A 13635-nucleotide genomic window follows, 5' to 3' on the forward strand; every position below is an offset into this window, starting at 1 on the left:
AAATTTTGAAAAAAATATAATTTTAAATTTTGAGATAAAGGTATTTAATAAATAAAAGATAATATAAACAAAAAAACGAAAATGATTTTTTAGTATAAATTTTCAAAAATGAATTTTGACTTTATCAAAATTAAATTTCAGATACAAAATGAGCACCACACAAAGCCCCTCATCCACAAGTACGGAAGAATTTCTATGTCAGCTTCAAATGTGGTGGTATGATTTAGGCGAAGACGGTCAAAAATGGGTCGTCAAGCATTTGGGAAATCTCACGGACATTATGAAAGTTAAACCCCGTGATGATCTGATTGCGGCGTTAGTAACTTTTTGGGACCCTGCTCACAATGTTTTTCGTTTCTCTGACTTCGAGCTTACTCCTACATTAGAGGAGATAGCTGGATATGCTGGTTTTGACGGAAGTTTAAGAAATCAAAGCTTGATATTCACAAAGGCTCCTTCGGTACATCGATTCTTCGGTCTTCTGAACATCAGCAGTCAAATCAGGAAAAGCAATGTCATCAATGGATGTTGTTCCTTCAACTTTTTGTATTCAAGGTTCGGAAAATCAGATGGGTTCGAAATTCATGAGAAAGGCCTTACTAATAAGCAAAACAAAGACACTTGGCAGATGCACCGTCGATTTGCTTTCATGGTGGCTTTTCTAGGAGTCATGGTCTTCCCAAATAAAGAGCGAACAATTGATATTCGCACCGCAAAAGTTGTGCAAATCCTCACCACTAAAGAAAATCACACCCTTGTCCCCATCATTCTATCAGATATTTATCGGGCTCTGACTTTATGTAAATCAGGAGCAACGGTCTTCGAAGGATGCAAAATTTTGTTGCAAATGTGGGTGATGGAGCATCTCCAACAACAGCCCAAGATCATACAATATGGGTCAAAAAATGATAATTGCATCGAGAGCTATGAGGAAAGAACAAAAAATTATCAAGCTCCAGAAGGGATAGAAGCATGGGTATCTCATCTAAAGGCTTTAACGGCAAATCAAATTGAATGGACTCTGGGATGGCTCCCGATGAGGGAAGTAATACATATGTCAACCTCAAATAGTTATCTACTACTATTGGGATTAAGAAGCATTCAGCCGTATGCACCACTAAGAGTCTTAAGGCAACTAGGGAGATATCAAATAGTTCCTGATGATGAAGATTTGAGTATGCAAGTAATCGAATTACACCCAGAAGCCACTATTCCCGAAGCTCTACTTCAGCAGATGTGGAATGGATGTCGATACTTGAAAAGTGATACTCAAGTCCCAGACACTACAAAGGGTGAGATGAATCCTGGATATGCAAGGTGGTTCGAAAAACGGTCTCGCGTGGATGATGTACCAGAACCTGAGCTAAAAAGGCCAACAAAAAGACCCCATGTTCAAAACTTCAATGATAAAATCCAAGAGCGGTTGATCTGGGGAGAAAAAGAAAAAGGGTACAAAGCAACTATCCATGCCCTAAAAGAAAATCTAAGAAGCCTCAGTTTGGAGAAAGATTTGCAAGAACAAGAAGCCGAAGGCGAGAAAAAGAGTCTAGCTTGTGAGAATGAAAATCTTCATGCTCGATTCCAAAAAATGAAAAGAGTTTCTGAAACGCCAAAGAGGAGCTGGAAGGATCAAAAAACCATCGCCAATCTCTTTGAAAGAATGCAAGATTATGATTCCATTCTTGCGGAAAACGAAAGGGCATTGAGCAAAGCAAAAGAAAGGATCCAACAATTAAACGAAGAAGCCAGATCTAACAAGGAACGCCAAGATAGGCAATCCGAAAAAGACAAGGCACAATTCAAGAAGGAAAAAGACTATTGGATGCGATCAGAAGACCAGCTTCGTGCACAACTAGAAGAGGCAAGAAGATGCAACAGAGAACACCAACAAGCAGACCTCGACAGGGAAAGAGCGCAAGCAAGATTAGAGCAGGCCAGACTCCGAGCTTTGTTAGAATCAGCTCTAGATCGTGAGAACCGTGTCAGAGATATAGCCACCACTCGTCAGCAGCAATTGCAAGACCAAGACCAACGTCTCCAAGGTTTCAGGGCACAAATCCACGACCTGGCAGTCTTCACATCTCAAAGTTATGTAAACTGCCAAGGAATGGATTATGAAAGGTTTACAGAGCATGCACCCACTTTTGCTCGTCATCTAGCAATGGAGTTGGAAAGGATGTATCGTACGCTGGGAGGCCATCCGGGTCAAGCACCACATTGAGCAGATAATCCAATATTTGACAACAAAAAAAAAGAGAAAGTGGGGCATTTTGTGAGATGTTATGAATTGTATCTTTTAATTTTGATTTAAGTGTGTGTGTTTTCAAGCCATTTTCTTAAAGTTTTCAAATGTAATTCCATATTTGTGTAATGAATAAAAATGATTGCCTTTGGTCCGAACTACGCAAGGTCTGATTCATGTAAGAACATGATACGTAGGCAATCTCTCAGATTCGACCACCACGATAAAAGATATATATAATAAATAAAAATGAATAACAATAAAAATTTCAAGAAAGCTGGGACGACACAAGCAGCCGAGCAAATGCATAATAGAAAGGGATTATTTGTCTAGGAGCATTGCATCTCAACGTGTGATTATATATGTGTTAAACTCTCAAAACTAACAAATTTGTTCATTTCCAGAATTCAAGCAGTTAGTTTCTCTAAAGAGTATACTGGCATATTATCACTATCACACAAGATCAAAAGGACCAATACCCGAAAGTATGTCTATCCCAGATGTTGACACAGGTATGGAGATAGAAGAGATGGATGTCGGGAAAATGAAAGAAGAGATGTTTAAGCTCAAGCAGCAAATGGCTGAGATGTACCAAGCTTGGTCTACAGGACAGTTACCCCCATCTTACCCAAATAACCCTGCTCCATCAATGACCCAAACTCAGGATAATATCACCACTGAATTATCCCCAAGTTTCCCCATTTATCAGCACTACCGAGGCACCACCTCTCAGACACCACAGTCTCCACCTCCAAAGCCAGTTCCGTACTTTCCTCCACCTATGACTCCTGTTTTCGTAGCACCTCCCCCTGCTACATTTCACAAATCTCCTAGTGAGCCTACATTCCAGGCCCAAGACAACCAATATTACCCCCCGGAGCCCACCTTCAAAGCCTCCGAAATCAATTCAACTGCTCCTCGGTTTGATCTCCCAACCGAAATTGACAAGCCAGCCAAAAATGTTGAACAAGAAGAGATGTTCAGGAAGGTCAAAAGTCTAGAACAATCGTTCCGAGACATGCGGGGATTAGGTGGGCAAGTCAGTGTAGCATACAAAGATTTATGCTTATTCCCTAATGTGCAATTGCCAGTTGGCTTCAAGATGCCCAAATTTGACCTATACAGCGGGCACGGCGACCCAGTAGCTCACTTAAGGGGTTTCTGTAGCAAGATGCGAGGAGCTGGAGGAAAGGATGAATTATTAATGGCTTACTTCAGTCAAAGTCTAAGCGGATCAGCTTTGGAGTGGTATACACGCCAGGACCATGGAAGATGGTACACCTGGTATGACCTGGCACAGGCATTCGCATACCATTTCCAATACAATCTGGAATCATCCCAGATCGATTATCTTTGACCAAATTTGAGAAGAAACACAATGAGAGTTTCAGAGAGTATGGTTTTCGGTGGAGAGAACAGGCAGCAAGAGTAGATCCTCCTATGAAGGAGAGCGAAATGGTAGACTACTTCCTCCAAGCCTTGGAACCGACTTACTATGCCCATTTGGTTTCAGCGGTTGGGAAATCATTCAACGAAGTAGTGAAGATGGGAGGTATGGTGGAAGAAGGCCTCAAGACAAATAAAATCATGAGTTATTCAGCAATTAAGGCAACTACTCAAGCTATTCAAGGCGGGGTAGGAGGAATCAGAAGAAAGAAAAGGGAGGAAGCAGCCGTAGTTGATTCAGGAATTTGGCCGGGACCCAGAGGTTCACCGCTTTACTATAATCAACAACGACCTCGCCAATCAGCTTACCACCATGATTCATCCCAACATTACTATCACCCTTCAGAGCCTCATTTTGCCATTAACCATGCTCAAGCATACAATCAGCCACCTATTCACACCAATTGGCGTGCTCCTGTCACACCAAATACTTACCCACGAGTCTATCCCGGACCAGGTTTCAGGCCTAGGCCAGCATTCAGGGGAGAAAGGGAACAGAAAAAGAAAACTAAGAAAACTTACACTCCATTGGGAGAGTCTTACACTAGTCTGTTCCACAGGCTGAGACAGTTAGACATGCTGAGACCAATACAATCCAAACTACCCAATCCTCCACCAAAGAATCTGGATTACACCATTAGCTGTGAATATTGCTCCGGTGCACCAGGCCATGATACGGAGAAATGTTGGCATTTGAAAAATGCAATACAAGAGCTGATTGATACTAATAAAATCGAGGTTCAAACCCCCGAAGCCCCAAATATCAATAGAAATCCAATGCCAGCCCATAAAGAGGCTAACATGATAGAAATCATACAAGCTGATGGAGAGGCAAAGAAGCCGTCACAAACTGTCATGATGATCAAGTCTCATGAAACCAAGCCAGATAAGCAGTTAACAGAGGAGAAGCCGGTATCTAAGCAGAACAGAAATGGTGATGGACCATCTATGATAATCGAGGAGGCATCATCGAGCAAATTTGCCGCAAAACAAGAAAGGCCGAAAGTGGTAGTGCCAGGGGTTGCTAACAAACCCATTATATTCGTGGAAGGAGCACGTACAGATCGGGTTATTATTGCACCTGTAATCCAGCTGCCGATCATCAACAACAAAGCCATCCCATGGAACTATGAACGGGTGACTGTAATGTACAAGGGCAAAGAAATCAAGGAAGAAGTGTGTGAGGTGCAAGGTTTGACACGTTCGGGAAGATGTTTTACTCCCGAAGAGTTGAGAAAAACTAAAAACAATCCAACGCCAACAAAGAGAGCTATGACGGAAGAAGAGGCGGAAGAGTTTTTAAGAAAAATGAAACTCCATGATTATTCTGTTGTGGATTAATTAAAAAAGACCCCCGCTCAAATTTCATTGTTGTCATTACTGATCCATTCAGAGGAGCACCGCCTGGCTTTGATGAAAATCCTGAATGAAGCTCATGTTTCTGAAAAGATCTCTGTAAATCATTTGGGAAAAATAGCCAACTGAATCTTTGAGACAAACAAAATTACATTTGCTGATGATGAATTACCTGTGGAAGGTACCGAGCACAACAGAGCTCTTTACCTCACCGTGAAATGTGAAAATTCCGTAGTAACCCGGGTATTGGTTGACAATGGGTCCAGTGCAAACATATGCCCTCTCTCCACTTTAAACAAATTAAAGATTAAAGAGGAGAGGATCCAGAAGAATAGTATCTGCGTACGAGGATTTGACGGTGGAAGCAGAGATTCATTTGGCGACATAGTGTTGGAACTGACAATAGGGCCAGTTGAATTCACAATGGAATTCCAAGTGTTGGACATAACTGTTTCTTACAACTTGTTGTTGGGTCGACCATGGATCCATGCTGCTAAAGCAGTCCCGTCAACACTACATCAGGCTGTCAAGTTTGAATGGGATCATCAAGAAATAGTCGTGCATGGAGAAGAAAGTTTAAATGCTCACAACAGTACCATTGTACCGGTCGAGGGAACAGAAATTGACCAAGGACCATGGGTATACCAAGTGTCCTACACGGTGTCAGTAGAGAAAATTCCAGAAGGGAAAAACCTTCCGAATCCAAGGATATCCTCTGCATTAGTCATGATAGCTTATGAAATGTTAAAGAATGGCTTTATACCCGGCAAAGGTCTGGGCTTATCTCTGCAAGGAATTGTACAACCAGTATCTCTCCCCGAGAACTAGGGAACATTCGGTTTAGGGTTCATACCCACCGCCAACGACGTAATAAGGGCCAGGAAGTTGAAACATCAAGCATGGGTTCTTCCAAAACCAGTACCACATCTGTCAAAGTCTTTTGTCAAGACCGGCGCTAAAAATCGCCCGATAACAACAATTCCTAAATCCCGGGTCAATCCTGAGAAGGAATTAATTGAAAGGTTCGAGAAATTGTTTAGTGATGTGAATATGTTGGAAAGCGGAGAAGGGTGTAGCAACGCAGAAGTTCAATTCGTTGGGCCAGAAACAAAGCTCAATAATTGGAAAGCCACTCCTCTCCCAATTCGAAAGGAGTCTTGGTAGTTTATTTTGATTTTCTTTCAGTTTGTTTGGGTTATTTCAAGGTTGTAATCCCAAAGTTTATCTTACAGTTGGTTTGAAGTGTGCAAAACCTTGTTATCTTTCATCATCCAATAAAAAGCAGTTTCCTTTTTATTATCATTCCTAATAGCTTTCTTTTCTTTTTCTTCTTTTCTGTACAGTTCCTTTTACGCTGGCTCTAGTGATATGGCATGCATGAGGAATCTTCAGCCCAGTCTTAAAAATCAATCTGGTTCCGAAATATTAATTCAAGAAATATATTGTGATTATGAATCAGAATATGATGAAGATGAGGTTTTTGAAGAGATTAGTAAAGAGTTAATTCACTTTGAGGAAAAAATCAAACCTAACTTGAGTGATACCGAGGACGTCAATATAGGGGACACGAGTAATGTCCGGGAAACTAAAATAAGTGTCCATCTCGAACCAAAGATCCGAGAAGAGTTAATTAAAGCACTCATAGAATTCAAAGATGTTTTTGCATGGTCGTATGACGACATGCCGGGCTTGAGCACTGATTTAGTGGTCCACAAATTGCCCACCGATCCAACGGTGCCTCCTGTCAAGCAGAGGCTGAGAAAATTCAAGCCTGATATGAGTATGAGAATTAAGGAAGAAATCACCAAACAATTGGAAGCAAAGGTCATTCGAGTCACTCGATATCCTGTTTGGTTGGCTAATGTCGTTCCTGTACCAAAGAAAGATGGCAAAATTAGAGTATGCATCGACTATCGCAATCTCAACAAAGCAAGTCCAAAGGATAATTTCCCATTACCCAATATCCATATTTTGATCGACAATTGTGCCAAGCATGATATAGGGTCTTTCGTGGATTGTTATGCCGGGTATCATCAAATTCTAATGGATGAAGAGGATGCAGAAAAGACGACATTCATCACACCATGGGGAACTTATTGCTACCGGGTAATGCCATTCGGTCTAAAGAACGCCGGAGCAACCTATATGAGAGCAATGACCACAGTGTTTCATGACATGATACACAAGGAAATTGAGGTGTACGTGGATGATGTGATCATAAAATCAAAACATCAGGCCAACCACGTTGGGGATTTGAGGAAGTTCTTCTTAAGACTTCGCAGGTACAACCTTCAAGCTTAACCCTGCCAAATGCGCATTTGGAGTTCCATCCGGAAAGTTGCTGGGATTTATAGTCAGTCGACGAGGCATCGAGCTAGATCCGTCAAAGATTAAAGCCATCCAAGAACTGCCACCTCCAAAAAACAAAACTGAAGTAATGAGTTTGTTGGGGAGGTTAAATTATATCAGCAGGTTTATTGCTCAGCTCACAACAACCTGTGAGCCAATTTTCAAATTGTTAAAAAAGGATGCTGCAGTCAAATGGACCGATGAGTGTCAAGAAGCGTTCGATAAAATAAAAGGGTACTTATCAAACCCACCCGTGTTGGTCCCGCCAGAGCCAGGAAGACCTTTGATTCTTTACTTGACGGTTTTGGAAAATTCATTTGGTTGTGTATTGGGGCAGCATGACCTCACTGGCAGAAAAGAACAGGCCATCTACTACCTTAGCAAGAAGTTCACAGCTTATGAGGTTAAGTATACTCATCTGGAAAAGACATGTTGCGCCCTAACATGGGTAGCTCAAAAATTGAAACACTATTTGTCATCCTACACTACTTACCTCATTTCTCGGTTGGATCCATTGAAATACATTTTTCAAAAGCCTATGCCAACGGGAAGACTTGCAAAGTGGCAGATATTGCTCACGGAATTCGACATCATCTATGTGACTCGAACTGCAATGAAGGCTCAAGCACTGGCCGATCATTTAGCCGAAAACCCGGTCGATGAGGAATATGAGCCGTTGAAGACTTATTTTCCTGATGAAGAAACAATACATATCGACGAGGCGGAACAAATTGAAAAGCCTGGATGGAAACTTTTCTTTGATGGAGCCGCTAACATGAAAGGAGTCGGAATAGGAGCTGTAATCATTTCTGAAACAGGGCATCACTATCCTGTTACGGCTCAATTGCGATTTTATTGCACCAATAATATGGCTGAATATGAAGCTTGCATTTTGGGGTTAAGGCTAGCTGCAGACATGGGTATCCGAGAAATCTTAGTCATGGGAGATTCGGATCTTTTGGTACATCAAATTCAAGGAGAATGGGAAACCCGAGACTTGAAGCTCATCCCATACCGACAATGTCTACATGATCTTTGTCAGCGGTTTCAATCAGTGGAATTCCAACATATTCCAAGAATCCATAATGAGGTTGCCGATGCATTGGCTACCCTAGCATCAATGTTGCACCATCCGGATAAAGCTTATGTAGATCCAATACATATTCAAGTCCACGATCAGCACGCTTATTGCAATATGGTTGAAGAAGAATTTGATGGTGAACTATGGTTCCACGACATCAAGGAGTATATCAGAATGGGGATATATCCCACACAAGCCACAGGAGACCAAAAGAGGACCATTAGGCGATTGGCAAATGGATTCTTCTTCAGCGGAGGAGTTTTGTATAAAAGAACACCAGATCTTGGATTATTAAGATGCATAGATGCCAGACAAGCTACAACTGTCATGTATGAAGTACATTCAGGAGTTTGCGGACCCCACATGAGTGGATATGTGTTGGCAAAGAAAATCCTCCGAGCTGGTTACTATTGGCTTACCATGGAGCGAGATTGTATCAGTTTTGTATGCAAGTGTCATCAATGCCAAATACACGGAGATTTGATTCATTCTCCACCATCCGAGTTGCACACAATGTCGGCACCATGGCCCTTCGTTGCCTGGGGCATGGATGTAATTGGACCAATTGAGCCGGCAGCATCCAATGGGCACAGGTTCATTCTGGTAGCTATTGATTATTTTACCAAATGGGTTGAGGCCAAGACATTCAAATCAGTGACCAAGAAAGCTGTGGTCGATTTTGTCCACTCAAATATCATATGTCGATTCGGAATCCCGAAGGTGATCATCACGGATAACGGTGCTAATCTTAACAGCAACTTAATGAAAGAAGTATGTCAACAGTTTAAGATTACACATCGTAACTCTACCCCATATCGGCCCAAGGCGAATGGAGCAGTAGAAGCAGCCAACAAAAACATAAAGAAGATACTTCGGAAAATGGTAGAAGGATCAAAACAATGGCATGAAAAATTACCATTTGCATTATTGGGATACCGCACTACTGTTCGCACTTCAGTAGGAGCCACTCCTTATTTGTTGGTATATGGCACTGAAGCAGTAATTCCTGCGGAAGTTGAGATTCCTTCCCTTCGGATCATCGCCGAAGCAAAGATTGATGATGATGAATGGGTCAAAACCCGTCTGGAACAGTTAAACTTGATTGATGAAAAACGATTGACCGCAGTATGCCATGGTCAATTATATCAAAGAAGAATAGAAAGAGCATACAACAAAAAGGTGCGTCCTCGGAAGTTTGAAGTAGGTCAGCATGTGCTGAAACGTATTCTTCCACATCAGGTTGAAGCAAAGGGCAAATTTGCCCCGAATTGGCAAGGACCATTCATTGTGACCAGAGTATTATCGAATGGTGCACTATGCTTAACAGACATTGAAGGCAAATGCATAGATATGGCGATCAATTCTGACGCGGTAAAGAGATATTATGCATAACTTTTTGAGTGGTTGTATTTAGCATTATTTCGAAGATTGGAATGACAAAGGCAATTTATTCTGCTATCCAAACACTATACCATTTGTTTCCCCTTTGAGCCATACTTGTTTCTTTCCTACCCTCTCTTGGAATCAATTAAAAAAATATATAATAATATAATAAAAAAAATAAAAAATAAAAATCACTATCATCAGGTGAACTACGTTTGACCTGATTCCTCAAAGAAGGATACGTAGACGCTTCACGGCTCGGTCATAGGGTGCACAATATACATAAAATGTGCACAAAAAGAAACATCAAGCGACCCCAATCAAGGAACTGGGGCAAGAATTGTATTGGGAATAAGAAAAGATTCCAAGAGTTGTAATTTTAAACACATACCAAAATTGTTTAAGTTTTTCCATTCCTAACCCCATACCAGAAAGACCTTTCGACCAATCTTATAAAAATGCTGAGTCAAGCAAATGAAGATGGTTCATAATACTCTGGTACAAACAAGAAAAGAAAGTAAAAACGAGAGAGTCTTATAGGTGAAAACCCACACGGGTACCATAAGGTGACGGAAGTTGAGAGAAAAGTAAAATGAGAGAGTCTTATTGGTGAAAACCTTCGTAGGCACCATAAGGCGAAAAGGAAGTGAAAAATGAACAAATGAGGAAAGTTTATCAGTGAAAACTCTTTAAGACTTTGCAAGTCCAACAGGTCTGTGAAATGAAAAATGAAGTTGGGTTAGGGAAATTTTGGCAAAAACAAAAATGAGACAATTGAAAGGAGATTGATTAAAAGACTGGGTTGATTAATCCGAAATGCATACCATGATCATTGGTGCCAGTAACTCCAATCAGATAAGTTTTCATTCTTGCTCCAACAGTCATCCAAAATTGGATTTTTCTTTTCATTCTATAATTGTCGAAATCAGCGTATTTCGCTACTAATAATCTTACTTTCTCCAAGCTTTGAGATAAGTTTTATTCCAAACAAAATAAGAAGGAATGTCAAGGTATGCTACCAAGATTCAAGGTTGCAAGATACAACCACGAAAGGTGGGAGATAAAATATGGGTGTAAGAAAGGTGAAATCAAAAATGGATCAGCAAAGTCAGAAGGGGCATATGACTACAGTTAAAAGGTTTTGAAGGAAAACATACAAAAGGGAATCCTATAGTCAAGGATCAATTACAAAGACAAAACAGTCTTTTCAACCATTCCGAGGCAATAAAGAGAGATAAAGAGAAGCATCACTATCTGCAAGAATACCACAGCAAACCAACCTGCTTTAAACTAACGAAGTTTTCTTTGATTTAAAACAGGGGCAAATACAATATTTGTGTCAGGAAATACCTGATGAAGAAATTAAAGAAGTCAGGCGTCCACCTGGAGAATGAGGATGAGAAAAGGAGAAGTCAGGCGTCCACCTGGAGAATGAGGATGAGAAAAGGAGAAGTCAGGCGTCCACCTGGAGAATGAGGACAGAAAGTTAAAGAAGTCAGGCGTCCACCTGGAGAATGAGGATGAGAAAAAAAGAAGTCAGGCGTCCACCTGGAGAATGAGGATGAGAATTAAAGAAGTCAGGCGTCCACCTGGAGAATGAGGATGAGAATTAAAGAAGTCAGGCGTCCACCTGGAGAATGAGGATAAAGAAATTAAAGAAGTCAGGCGTCCACCTGGAGAATGAGGATGAAGAATTGAAGAAGTCAGGCGTCCACCTGGAGAATGAGGATGAGAATTAAAGAAGTCAGGCGTCCACCTGGAGAATGAGGATAAAGAAAAGAAGAAATCAGGCGTCCACCTGGAGAATGAGGATGAGAAAAGGAGAAGTCAGGCATCCACCTGGAGAATGAGGACAAAGAATTAAAGAAGTCAGGCGTCCACCTGGAGAATGAGGATAAAGAAAGAAGAAGTCAGGCGTCCACCTGGAGAATGAGGACAGAGAATTAAAGAAGTCAGGCGTCCACCTGGAGAATGAGGATGAGAATTAAAGAAGTCAGGCGTCCACCTGGAGAACGAGGATAAGAAATTAGATAAGTCAGGTATCCACCTGGAGAATGAGGACAAAGAATTAAAGAAGTCAGGCGTCCACCTGGAGAACGAGGATAAGAAATTAAAGAAGTCAGACGTCCACCTGGAGAATGAGGACAAAGAATTAAAGAGGTCAGGCGTCCACCTGGAGAATGAGGATGAGAATTAAAGAAGTCAGGCGTCCACCTGGAGAATGAGGATGAAGAATTAAAGAAGTCAGGCGTCCACCTGGAGAATGAGGATGAGAATTAAAGAAGTCAGGCGTCCACCTGGAGAATGAGGATGAGAATTAAAGAAGTCAGGCGTCCACCTGGAGAATGAGGATGAGAATTAAAGAAGTCAGGCGTCCACCTGGAGAATGAGGATGAAGAATTGAAGAAATCAGGCGTCCACCTGGAGAATGAGGATGAGAATTAAAGAAGTCAGGCGTCCACCTGGAGAATGAGGATGAAGAATTAAAGAAGTCAGACGTCCACCTGGAGAATGAGGATGAGAATTGAAGAAGTCAGGCGTCCACCTGGAGAATGAGGATGAAAAATTGAAGAAGTCAGGCGTCCACCTGGAGAATGAGGATGAAGAAAGAAAAGAAACAGTCAAGGCACCCACCTGAAGAACGAGGGAATGAAATTGAAATGTTGAAATCAAAAGCCCGCTCATATGGAAAAGGAGCACACTTAGAATCAATAAAGCAGAGAAGTCCAACAGAATCCCCAGCAAGAAACAACAAGAGTTCCAAAAGGAATACGGAATAAGCCAAATGCCCAAGATTCACCAAGATATCAAGACAACAAGAAACGCAAGGGCATGATCTAGATAAGATTTTTATAATTCCTGTACCATAATCTAGTTTAATTTTTGTATTACCTTGGAAGTAAGGTGTAATAAGGAGGTCAGCAAGAAGTAAAAAACTGCACGAAGCAGCAGTAACATCACAGTCCCACGGTAGTCCCAGCTACCCAAAAATTCCCGAACTACACTGACCTGATTCCTTTATAGCCAAGGATATGTAGGAAACCTTTGAAGCAGAGGTTCGGTCAAATCTTTCTAAAAATGCTTCCCACGGAGTATTCGAACGGGCAAAAATCGCTCGTATCCGCTCACTTTATCTTTGCACGAAAACTCTTCGAGTTTCCGCACAAAGAGGGGCAGCTGTGAGCACGTGATTTTTGCCTTACAAAATAAATCAAAAATAAAATAAATTTCTTTTATTGTGTAATTTCTGAATTTGCGTGGTGTTAAATATTTGTTTATGTCCGTAAATGTTTACTTTGTCATGATAAAATGAAAAATAAAATAAAATACATGTTGCATGCATATAGGATATAATTATGCATTTTAAAAGATAATTAAATAAAAAAAAAACATATGCGTTAGTTCTATTTTAAATATCCCACTGTGTGAGTAATGTTTTTGACTATGTGTTAAACAATTGTTATGAAGTAATTAATATTTTTGTGTAAGGTTAAAAATTGTTTTATAATTTTTATTAGGATTTTTTATAATTTAAATAAAATTAATATAAATTGTGAAAGGAAATTGGACCTGGATTAAAATCCAGGCCCAAGTGAATTAATTCCCCCCAGCCCAATCCAAAATAGCCTGTCCGGTCCAATTCAATGCAGCTACGCCAAACGACGTCGTTTGGTGATCATTCATCAAGGGCCGTTGGATTAAGTCCATCCAACGGCCAAGATTTCATCACCCTAACCCAAGACCCTTACCCGATCCAATACCCGGTTCAACCCGTCCC

Source organism: Nicotiana sylvestris, chromosome 2 (genome assembly GCF_000393655.2).
Source record: "Nicotiana sylvestris chromosome 2, ASM39365v2, whole genome shotgun sequence".
Taxonomy (NCBI): Eukaryota; Viridiplantae; Streptophyta; class Magnoliopsida; order Solanales; family Solanaceae; genus Nicotiana; species Nicotiana sylvestris.